This window comes from Danio rerio, chromosome 16 (genome assembly GCF_052040795.2).
Source record: "Danio rerio strain M-AB ecotype USA chromosome 16, GRCz13ab, whole genome shotgun sequence".
Classification (NCBI taxonomy): Eukaryota; Metazoa; Chordata; class Actinopteri; order Cypriniformes; family Danionidae; genus Danio; species Danio rerio.
In genome coordinates, this window is record NC_141036.1 from 38,059,284 (window position 1) to 38,071,396 (window position 12,113).

At 35.9% G+C, this 12,113-nt stretch overlaps 1 protein-coding gene and 1 non-coding gene across 5 annotated transcripts in view; one reads left to right on the plus strand and one right to left on the minus strand.

Annotated features, from left to right (window-relative positions):
* Window positions 1-12,113, plus strand: part of fhl3a (four and a half LIM domains 3a) — a 73,656-nt gene that overhangs the window by 25,969 nt on the left and 35,574 nt on the right. The window lies entirely within an intron of this gene.
* Window positions 1-12,113, minus strand: part of LOC147833392 (uncharacterized) — a 68,944-nt gene that overhangs the window by 5,431 nt on the left and 51,400 nt on the right. The window contains exon 4 of one of the 2 annotated variants that reach the window (XR_015511664.1): window positions 7,431-7,534. This is a non-coding gene — a transcript (uncharacterized LOC147833392). Of the gene's footprint in view, window positions 1-6,370; window positions 7,535-12,113 lie in introns of those variants that run through there. The other variant, XR_015511665.1, reaches the window with a different exon arrangement.

Genomic DNA, 12,113 nt, shown 5'->3' on the forward strand with positions numbered 1-12,113 from the left:
TCTATCATATAGGGGGTTTGTCAAGCCCACTCACCTGTATTAGGTATTAGACAATTAAAACCTGTTCAATTAAAACATATTAGAGAAATAAAACCTGTATTAGACAATTTATCACTTAATTTGGTTCACAAATTTTGAATAATCAGTGAGAGGGATCTTAAATGTTAGTCTGTTTCTCAAACAAATCTACGATTTGTCTTTAGAAAACATGAAATATTGCTGCATTCACTCCATGTTGTAATTGCCATCATTTTGTGTTGTAATTACTGTCACGTCAATTTTAATACATGACGTTCTAATCTTCAAAATTAGGCTGTTCTATTGCAGTCAACACTCAAACATTTTGCCTAAAGGAATATGTAGTGTACTGTTTTTTGTAATGTTTTTTTTATTAATTAACAGTTTGCAAATTTACAGTTAAACTAATATTCCACTCCTTACAGTTCCATTAAACCAGGGGTTCCCAAGCTTTTCAATTCGCGACCCCCAATATCCTCTGAGGTGGTTATAAATATTTAAACCTTGCACACAGTGGTGCACACATTCCAACAGGCCCAAGTCTATTTGTCGTTTAATTTTGGAGAATGCCACATGGTGACCATCCTCCATGTTTAGTTGTGGCCTGAAATCATTTTTAATAAACGTGAGTGCCGTAAAAGTGTTAGAGTTTAACCTGGTGCCATAAAATCAATCTGCTGCATCTGATGCTATTACTGTGTCTTTAATAAAACAATCACCCCAGGGGTCGCAACAAAAAAAAAATAAATAAATAAAAAAATCAAAAGGCTGATGGGTTTTTATTTGCTTTACGTAATTATATTTTTCTTTTTCTGTAGGTTAATTCTACTAGTTTAATTAAATGAATTATATTTTTGGAAATCACCAGACGACACCCACTTTAGGAACCACTGCACTAAACTATGTATTTAGCAATAAAATGTTGGTTGGTAGTTATATTTCCCATAACCTGAAGAAATATATTCTATATTACATTATACACTACTGTTCAAAAGTTTGGGATTGGTAAGAAAATACAGCAAAAACAGTAATAATATTATAGCATTATATTATTACAATTCACTTTTTATTTTTAATACATTTATAAATGTAATATATTTATGTGATAACAAATCATTCTTATACTATACATTCATAAACAAGTAAATCAAATCAATCAATCCAAACTCTTAAGGTCTTATCGGCTCAATTCCGTTATTAATCAGGGGTTGCCACAACAAAATGAACTGCCAACTTATCCAGCATATGTTTTACGCAGTGGATGCCCTTCCAGCTGCAACCAATCACTGGGAAACACCCATCCACTCTCATTCACACACATGTACTACAGACAATTTAGGATACCCAATTCACCTATAGCGCATGTCTTTGGCACCCGAAGAAACCCACGCGAACACAGGGAGAACATGTAAACTCCGCAAAGTCATGCCAACTGACCCAGCTGGGGCGCGAACCAGCAACCTTTTTGCTGTGAGGCAATCGTGCTACCCTCTATGCCACCGTGTCACCGTGTTAATAACATGAAACAGAATATTAGTATCATAATATTTTAGACTAATGCAGTAGATGCAATATTAATTCGAGAGATAAGATTTTTTACATTTGCGGTGGGGCAAGACTTTTCCTTTCAGTTTAATTATGTTAATTGATGTTTTAAATATTAATGTAAAATGTCAAATATTGGGCTAAAAAAAGCAATCATTGGTTGGTGAGAAAAAAAATAATTATTATGCAATTTTAGCACGTGACAATTATTAGATTACACTCCAAGAAAAAATGCAATCTTAAGTATACAATGTTCGCTTGCAGTGTTGTTTTGACAGAGTTTTACACTGTCAGACGTCTCAATGTGGACAAGTAAATTTTGTATAATGCTTGAAAACTGTAGTATGTAATATATGTGGATTATAGTGTAGAAGTAGATAATTTCATGCGGTAGTCATAACAGCAATAAATCTCTGTCAGTGTTTTTGAGGGTTGACCACTTGCAGGTGCGCTGAATGACCCGTCAACCGCTGCTGCTCTCATTCTGGTCAGGTTGACCTTGCTGAATTAGTGTCTTTTCAATAGAAAAACAGTAAGATGGAGACCACTTTGGACCACCTACAGTAGCTACCATTTTTAACCTAAATTAGCCCCATGCTCACGCTGTGCTGTGGTTATGGTGTAAGCCAGGTTTGAACCCATTAAAATGTGTTACGTGAAAGAGAGCATGCACTCTTAAGCTGTTTTAAACTCATTTCATTATTACAAGTGCTAGGAGAAGGATTGTTTATTTGGGGTGCTCGCCATGAATGTAAATAGCTGTTAAGCATGTCTAGTGTTAATAGTAGGAACACATTCATAAATAAATATCGGGGGGAAAAAACAATGAGAAACACTCAGCTTTAACCACTTTAAATATTATTATGATTCCTGAGAGGTTGATTTCTACATATTGTGAAATGGCAGTGCATATTTTGGGCCGAAGATAAAAAGGCAGCATATACAAAAGTCTAAACAGTTTTGTGTATAAGGGCTGGGTGATTTGGCCTAAAATCAAAATCTGGATTATTTGAACGTTTTAACTTGATTACAATTAATGAACGATTATTTTATTTATTTACTGATTTTTTTTACTGATTTTGTACAGTAAATATGTTCACATATTACAAGTGAGAGATTTTTTAATGAAGGGATTTTAAAATAAATAAAGTAAACACTCATGTACTATCTATGAGTATTTATTGAACTAATAATCAACGCTGAACAACTATTAAAACACAGAAATAAAAACATGAAAAAAAATTAAAACACACATTCCCTAAAACACGGCTCTCCGCGCCGCCCACCATCCTCACCACTACCAAACTGACCAATCACAAAGCGTGTGCTATGCATCATTAAGAAGGGGTTACATTTTTTTGAAAGGTGTGCGGGTATGCAGAGGTTGCACAGGACCGTATGTGCGCTTGGCAGAAGTGTAATATTAGAATAATATAATATAATAAGTATAAATTAGCCTTAACAGAATGGGGTTACATGACTATACTCATGGTAGGGAAAGTAATTGAAAAATTGAACTGGAAAAAATTTATTTATAATAGGATCTCATTACTAATCATATTAATTACCCAGCCCTAATGTGTGTATGTGTGTTTTTGTGTGTGTGTGTGTGTGTGTGTGTGTGGTTGTATTAGGGTTGGGTTGATAATTCTGAAAAGATCTCCGTCCACACTATTCTGCTAAAAACCACATCACGTGACCACACTTACACACACATACACACTCTGGCATATGCACACATCTGAGCTCCAGGCAGTCAGAGGGTGCTTTGGGCTCAAAACCCGAGAGAGCAGTGCGCGTCAAGGATGTACAGCTGGATTGCGTCTCACTATAGTTGTTAAACCTGATGTTTAATTAATCTTGTCACTTTCTAATGACTCTTCGGTCTTTTGAATCTATCAGGTATCGTGTCACCACATCAGTGCACTGCTTCAATATTTCACTTTTAGGCTTTTACTTAGTCATTTTAGCGAAAACCTCAGATACTGTTGGTTGTACACCTTTTTTTACCAACCAAGTTTGTCGACGCCATTATAACGACACAGATCACAAGTGATTGACAGGTGGTAATTTGTGTGTAACTTATCTTTATTTATTTATGATTTTGTTATGGATAAAACAAAGACTATGCGGGTCAGGTAGTTAAAACTTTAGGCTACAAATAATTAATTCGTTTTAAATGAATAAATTTTTCATAATTAATTCCCTGCAGCCAAGGACGACGATGCAATCGTCCATCACAATGTTTTACATTAGACATCATACAATGCCAAATAGGTCGACATCGACCAGCTATAATATATAGATTTCTGGTGTGATTTGGTGTGTATTTTTTTACTTACCGACCACAATGTTTTCAAAGGCAATTCAGTAAATTTTATGTTAATAAAACTATTTCTTCAATTTATTTAGAAAGTAACTTTATTAATATCTACACACCAATATTTTCTAACAAAATATTAGGATAATTTCATATTCCAACCTTACAAATCAGGGTTTTAGGCTGTGCTATTATCAAATGATTATTTTCTGTTTCTTTCTCAATAGGAATAAACCTCATATAAAAACATGCAATAAAATTAAGAAAAAAGGGGGAAAAAAGAAAATTTGTATTGACTCATTTAATATTTCAACTTCTAAAGCTTCTGAGCAGTATGTTACCTAAAAGCTATACGTTAATTCACTTAGAATTTAATTTAAAAAAAACAAAGAGTTTGATGCTATTCTACTCCTAACATATAGTTAGAGTGAAAAACAAAGCACTTCAGCTAATATGCTCTGTGTTGACAAGAGAAAGAATGTAGGAGATATCACCAAAAACCTTGGAGACTAGACCTAACAGGCTGAGCTGTGATGCCAACGAACAGTTGTGACTAGCAGAGAGAGAGAGAGAGAGAGAGAAAGTACAAACAAAGAGAGCAAATAAGGAAGGCCTTGAACCCCCTCACAGACTGCTATGCTATAAGGCACTTGAAGGAAAATCACAACTTGACTCAATAATCACAACTATGTTCCCACCGATCCCATTGTTTTTTAACATCAAACAGGTCAGAGCACATCAAATTTGTTCAGAAACGACTGGAACAAACTTGTGTTTCTCAGAGATATCCGTCAAATATTTGAGCTGGAAAAAACGAGCAAGAGATTGAAAACGCCATAGGAGAGATTTACTTTAAATTCTTTCTTGGTAACTGAGTGGATGAGTTCGGCCTCTTCAATTACACTGTCATCTAGTCTGTTAACGTCAATAAACGTCTCAGTCAATGCTGTCATTTGGCATCGCTATAAAGCGGGTTTGGAAAGGCGAGCTTGAATGTTACGCTCAATCTACCTCACCAGTGATTATTCTAACCATTGTAAATAATTTGTCATGTTGAGGATGAAGCTTTGAGCTCAAGAGCAGTTTCCATCAACAACATCAAACGACATCTGATCAAGGCAAGTGTTCCAGAGGTTAAAAAGCTCGTGTTGAAAAACCACTGGTGAAATTTAGGAGCCCACCCTTATCCCAAGGAAATGCTTTACAAATGCCCCTTGTGTCTGCCAGACCACCTTTCTGTGTCTTTATTTTCTACTCGGTGTGGAGAAGAACAAGTCCAGACATCTGACGTGTAGCTTTGCCAATTCTCTGCAGAAGTGTGCTCTAATCGTAGGGTTGTTCTAGGAATACTCAGAGCGGGACAGGCAGCGCTCAGGCATCCAGTGTCCACACTTCACATTCGATGAGTGATCAGCTCAAGCGTTGGTTCTTTTCAAGTCAAGTGCAATACAGCTTTGAGGAGAAAGACACAGTTACTGATTTTGCTATTTCAGTTTTGGCAGTCAGCTTCCACATTCCCTTTTTGCTTTCTTTCTAATTCCAATTGACTCTCCTGTTTCCTTTTCCATTGACATTTTTCAATGCTATGGGCTCTATCATGCACCCAGCACAATAAAGCACAAGACGTGTTTTGCGTGATTTGCTGCTATTTTCAGACCAGCGCAACACAAATTTTCATGTTTTGCGCACGCTGTTTAAATAGCAAATCCATTTGTGCCACTTTGTGGACTCATGGGTGTGCCCATATGAAAACGAGGTTTGTAAGGCGCATTGTTGGCAAATGGCTATTTTGAGAATCTAAAATAGACTGCGCCATTGAACATCTATTATCATTAGTTATGCGCCTATGTAGGTCTAAATACGAACACATTGCTTAATATGCACAGGATGTAGAGCAATACACATATATCCTTACATATGACAAAAAATTAAGTATTAAAATGTTACAAAAAATATTTTATACATAAATGTAAAAACCACTGCCTCCACACTTCATTATTATTTATTATTATTTATAGATAGTTTGTTGTTGAGTACAACACTGTTTCCTTATCCACGTAAATGAAGAAGCAAAGTAAAGAGTTAAAGTAAATTGAAGAGAAAGTAAAGAGGCCAAATGGAGGAGGCTCGTTCTTTATCCACGCGCTGCAGATGGTCTGTTTAACTTTATTCTTGCTAGTGAAGCGTTCAGTTTTTCCACTTACAAAGTCCGCCATGTAAATAGCGAATGTGCCATGGCCTGACTCAACTTACTATTAAAGGGAATGGGAGATGAGACTCTGATTGGTTTAATACACACCCATAACTCATTAAGAGAATAAGAACAACCCTGTTAGACCATATGCCGTGGCGCAAACCATGTTTTTGCGTCCTTAAAATAGCAAAAGTCGATTTAGACATGCTCTTAATGCTTTTGCGCCATACGCTTTAGACTTTGCACCTAGATTGTTAAAATAGAGCCTAATATTTTCCTGTTGTTTTCCTTTTCCTCTGCTTTCTTCTTTTCCATTTCTTTTTCAATTTTTCGTTCCCATTTCATTTTCTTTTACTCTCCACTTTAATTTGTCAGATTTTTCCAATAATCTTTCCCCTTTTTCTTTTGATTTCCAAATTCCATTTGCTTTTATTTTCCCCATTTCTAAATCCTTTAACATTTTTTTCTGTTTCTATTTTTTTCAATTTTCCTTTACTTATAAACTTCATTTTGCGTCCCTTGTTCTTTTTAGTTTCCTTTCCACCTGTGTTTTTTCCTCACTATTTTCACTTTGTTTCTTTACTCTGCACCTAATTCTCTTTTCCACTTTGCTTTCCTCTTTCCAATTTAATTTACTTTTCCTTTTGCCCCTTAGTTTTCATTTGTACCTAATTTTCCATTCCCATTTACCTTCTTATTTCCTTATGCCTTTCCTTTTTTGCTTCACTTTTCTTGCTCCATTTCCATTCCTCATTCTGCCTCCTTTTCCTCTCTCTCTGTCACAGATGCTTGTGCTGATATTCACCTGACCGCATTTGACTTTATGTCGCAGTTCTCAGACATTAAAGCAAAGGCGCGTTCAGTTACAGAAGGCTGATGACACATGGAGGACAGTGACGCCAATGACCATGTTTGGTCATAAATTCAACTCCCGCGTACTGTAGCTACTGGGAAACAGAATAGCGGGCAGGCTCCTGGGATTACAATTGTGTTTGTTTGTTCTGGGAGCAATAATATACTCACTGCCTCTTTCATACTGTCTTACATTATCCTCTAAACACTCCTCCCCATCAATAACCCAACCTCAGTTGTCTTCACTCTAGTTTAAAGACTCCTTTTTGTTCCGACTCTTTCCAGCGCTCTCATTTTGTCCTCATCTTCTCCTCCTTTTAATGTAACAAAGCTGTGAACATTTGATTCAGCAGGTCTTTCTCTGGTTTGTCTTGGATTCCATGACCTGATACAACTCAAACCATACAAACCTCCTCTTTTTAAGCCTTTCTCTTCATCCCAGTCCGCCCTTCAGACTGTCAGTTTCTATCTTCGTATTCTTCTAGCCTCTGAAGCACTTACCGGCAAATACCACAGAAAAGTGAAGAAAAGACGGCCCTTCCTGCATTCTTGGGGTAGTGACTCTCCAAAACCTACTTTGGCACTCTGGAGTCAACTGCATACTTCTGTCAATAGAAAGCAGATGTTAAACTGTAATGTATGGCAGTTTTTTCTCTCTGTCTCTCACTACACAGAAAGAAATATGTAGGCGAGTCCTTTTTTTACCCTCTACATGGATATAAATACAGATCATGAATAAATCTGCCGCTATTTGCACCTTTCCTTGGTGCAGTAGCTTGAGGAGAAGCAGACCTGAAATGCAGATGTAGTTACAGCAGTGCAAACAGAAAAAGTGTCACTATATTTTTTGGGGTATAATTTCATAGTATTTTATAAAGTAATATATGTCATGGTAAAAAAAAAATCCAACAATGTGCTGTGCTACCTTCACTAACCCACAAATACACATTCTCATTCCACTTTAAAATGTTTGGGGATTGTAATTAATTAAATTAATTTGTAAATATTTTTTGTGTGGTTAAAGTTTTAAGGTTTTAAGTTTTGCATTTATTTGAGAACTTTTTAATCAGCTTGATGTTTCCTTGCTGAATAAAAAATAAATAAATCAAAAACAATTTTCAAAATATTCAACAAATATTCAAATAACAATCTGCTTATTAAGTCGTGACGTATCAGTGACATATGGAATACTGTTTCCAGGTCCAAGTCTCTAGAGTTTTACATCACTATGTAAACGTTTATTATTACCAGTTGATGAGTCTCCCCATACAGTTTGATACAGCGCTTGGACCTGGAAGCCGTTTCAGTTGACATCACACTTAACAAGCGGATAATGTTGCTGACCCCTACATTTAAATGTAGTGTATGTATACACGTAATCTTCTCTTATAATTCTCACATAGTATACATAGGAGTACTTATCAGATCCATGATCAGATTCAGGGCAGTAAGTAACCACATAAAATAGCCATGTGCTATCTGCTAAAATCTCTCAAATTTCTTAGCAACGTCATAGCGAAATCATTAAAACCCCCACTGATTTTACTTAGCAATGTGTTTAAACATTTAGAATACCTGAGCAACTGCCCAGTAAACCCATAGAAACCACTTACTTAGCAATGCATTGGCAACTGCACCGTTTTAGGTGGTTTTAGCAGGTCATCTCCCAGCCTGACCAGCAAAAACCAGCTTGACCAGCCTAGCCAGCCTTAGCGCCCAGCCAAAACCAGCTATGTCCAGCTTAAACCAGGCTGGTCAAACTGGTTATAGCTGGTCATTTTCCAGCTTGACCAGCTAAGACCAGGCTGGAAATGACTAGAAACCAGCCTGGAGATGGCCAAAACCCTTTTAAAACCAGGCTGATTGACCAGCTTAAACCAGCCAACCAGCTTAGGCTGGTTTAAACAGTTTTTCATCAGGGTGTAGTGTATGTATACACATTAGCCCCTTTCACACAGTGATACCGGTAAATATCCGGAAAATTTCCGGAACGACTTTACCGGTATATTGAAAAAAGCGCTGTTCACACAGGCGAGGACGTTACGGAAATTTTCCAGAAAAGAGCATTCACACATCCATTCCAAAATACCGGTAAATTCTGACATCATTCACCACAAATGAGCTTTAAACGGCTGCGCTTGTATTTGTAAACATTTGACTAAATTACAAACTCTGTGGATGATCAATATTGTGAACAACTTTCGCAGGATCACTTTCGCATGTCGAGATGTTCATAATATGTGCGTGTGCAGGCGCTCACAGGCTGTTTCGCAGGCACACGCAAAGCTTGAAGGTAAACAAACAACGGCTTATTATAAGCATCTCATCGATGATTATTTATACAGTTGGCATTAAGAAGAACATATAAACGTGATCTGACTAACTTCTAGCAGCTAAATGTGTCTGGAAAAATATTCAAAGGCTTTTATTCTCATAAACCGCGCGGACGTAAATGCATCTGACAGTTGTGATTGGCTAAAGCAGACGTCTCACGTCAGCACGTTCTAGACGTGCACGCGCTTATTCCATCAATCTTCCTTCTACATTCACACAGCGCATCATTCCGGCAAATTGCCGGTAATGTTACAACTTCTCTTTCCGGAAAATAGCCAGAACGAATTTACCGGTATTTTCAAAAAGGACCTGTTCACACATACAACCTTTCCGGAAAATTGCCGGTAATTTTCCGGAAAGGTCTGTATGTGTGAAAGGGGCTATTGTCTTCCCTTATAATACTTGCATAGAATATGTGAGATTAATTATTAGATTCAGGTCAGTAAGTAACCACATAAAATAGCCATGTGAAATCTGAAAAAAAAAAAAAAAACTCAAACTTCCTCAGCAACTTCATAGTGAAATTATCAAAATCACCACACAAACCACTTAGCTAGGTGTTTAAACATTTAGAAAACCTTAGCAATGGCACAGTAAACACAGAGAAACCACTTACTTAGCAATACCTTAGCAACCGCACAGTAAACTCATAGAAATCACTTACTTAGCAATGCCTTGCAACTACATAGCAATACACAGAAACCACCACAAAAATTACAGTAAAATCACGATAGCATTTTCAGCGATATGCTATGCTAAAACACAGAATGCCTTAATACCTGTAAACCTAGCGTTGTCACAGTGACTTTTATATTAGCAAGCGAGCTATCACCATGATGAGGCTATAGCTCTTAACTGAAACTTGAATGTAGAATTATCTTAATAATATTTGTATTTTTGTTCCTCTTTTTGTTCACTTTGGCTGAATGTATCTTGGCTACAGATTTGAATAAACTTTCCTCCTCTTCTTTACTAAAGCTCAGAGACTTTAGCTAGCTGTTGACAATAGCCTTGGGGCTTTGCTAATTGCCTGTTTAGCTTTGCGTGTCCTGTTTAATAACTACTGCTCTAGCTTTTAGCTAAACCTTCTTGGCATAGATAAAAAATTTCAACTTTAAACAACTTTGGCCAAAAAGGGTTAAATAATACCAGTACTGTTGTGGAGGCAGTTAGCATTAGCATCTATATATTCTGCGGTTTGTGAGGGTAATTTTCATGGCATTTATTCACACCTCTCATCTGGATTTAAAGCTAGGAAAATGACATCCTTCTTAATACTAGCTCCTGAAGCAGGTGCTCATTAATGTTCATTGATGTTTACCATCCTTATGCGACACAAGGCTGTGTTTTAAGGGCTCAGTGGAAATGACATGTTTGGCCTGGTTTGTGTCTGTTCCTCTGGCTTGTTCCTGTCTCACGTCTAACATGTGCTAAAATAGAAGAGGCTCAGAAATAAACAAACACACTACTGAGCAGTGATACAAGAGTCTATGAGGCTATCACTTGCAGAGATTAATAATACATTTGTGTGATAAAAAGAAATAAGATTTGTTTATACAGGTTGTTGTCTGGTTTGCGTCAAAGCTTGTTGTTTTGTGAATAAGTCTGTGTTTTTTATTTGCCGATGATAGTCGTTCTGTGGTCATTGACGTCTGCTGTGACTGAAGATGGATTTACCAAGTTTTCTGCGGTTGCGACATTGTCTCTGGCCAGTTTGCACGTTAGCTGTTATTGTGGTCACACTAGAGAAAATGTGTTGGATTTAAACTGTGTGGCGGCAGTCAAACGGATCATTTACTAACACTGTCAAAGCGTTCTCTCCAAAGAGAGTAAACAACGAAGGGCCAATTTCACAAGCACAGCCATTAGCAATGGGATTATGATAGATCAGGGAATCTTAAAGAGTGCCCTATAAATTAAAATACAACTGATTTGAAGAAATAAGGTATTGATAAGTGATTAATTTATTGAATTATAATTCATCTATTAAATAAATAATAATAATAATCAAAAAAATCAACTGAAGTAAAATAAAACTGGACTGAAATCAACATTTTTTTCTATGTTTAGCTATGAAAAATGAGGATACCAATAAATTAGATTTATATTTTTTATAAAACATTCTATTTATTTATTTATTTATTTATTTATTTATTTATTGTTTTATTTATTTATTTTTTATTTATTTATTTATTTATATATTTATTTATTTATTTATTTATTTATTTATAATAACCTCAATTAACAATTTACAATTTGGCTTAAGATATATTTTGGTTTGGTGGCTAAAAATCTTTAAAGTAATTCTAGTTTACTTCAGTAAGAACCGAACAGACCAGAACAGCAATCCCATATAAAAGTAGGATAGTAATTAATAATAAATGCTTTACTGTTTTGAACCATACTATAGTAAAGTATTTGAACTAATCTGTTGTGGTTATTCTATACTTCACTGTAAAAAAATCCTGGTTTCCACACAAACCCTTCATATTGTGCCAACACAAATCGATAACAGTTAAGTAAACTTAATTGTTTTTACAAATTTAAGTGGATTGAACATGAAACAATTAAGTTGTCCCCCCCAAAAAAAGAACTCTGGAATTGTGCTGATCATTTTAAATAAATAGTTTGAACAAGCAGCAAGAATCATTTTTGAGTGTTGCTATAGAAACAACAACTAGTATTATAAACAAATGACCAAATACTATAGTTTTCTTCAACTGTACGATACATTATAATATAATGCACCACAGTTTACTGTAGTAAAAACTTTAAAGTGCTGTAGGTGACATTTTTTGTTGTGCTGGTTAAAAGTCTCTTCAGAGCCCAATAGTAATGATTATAGTAAAT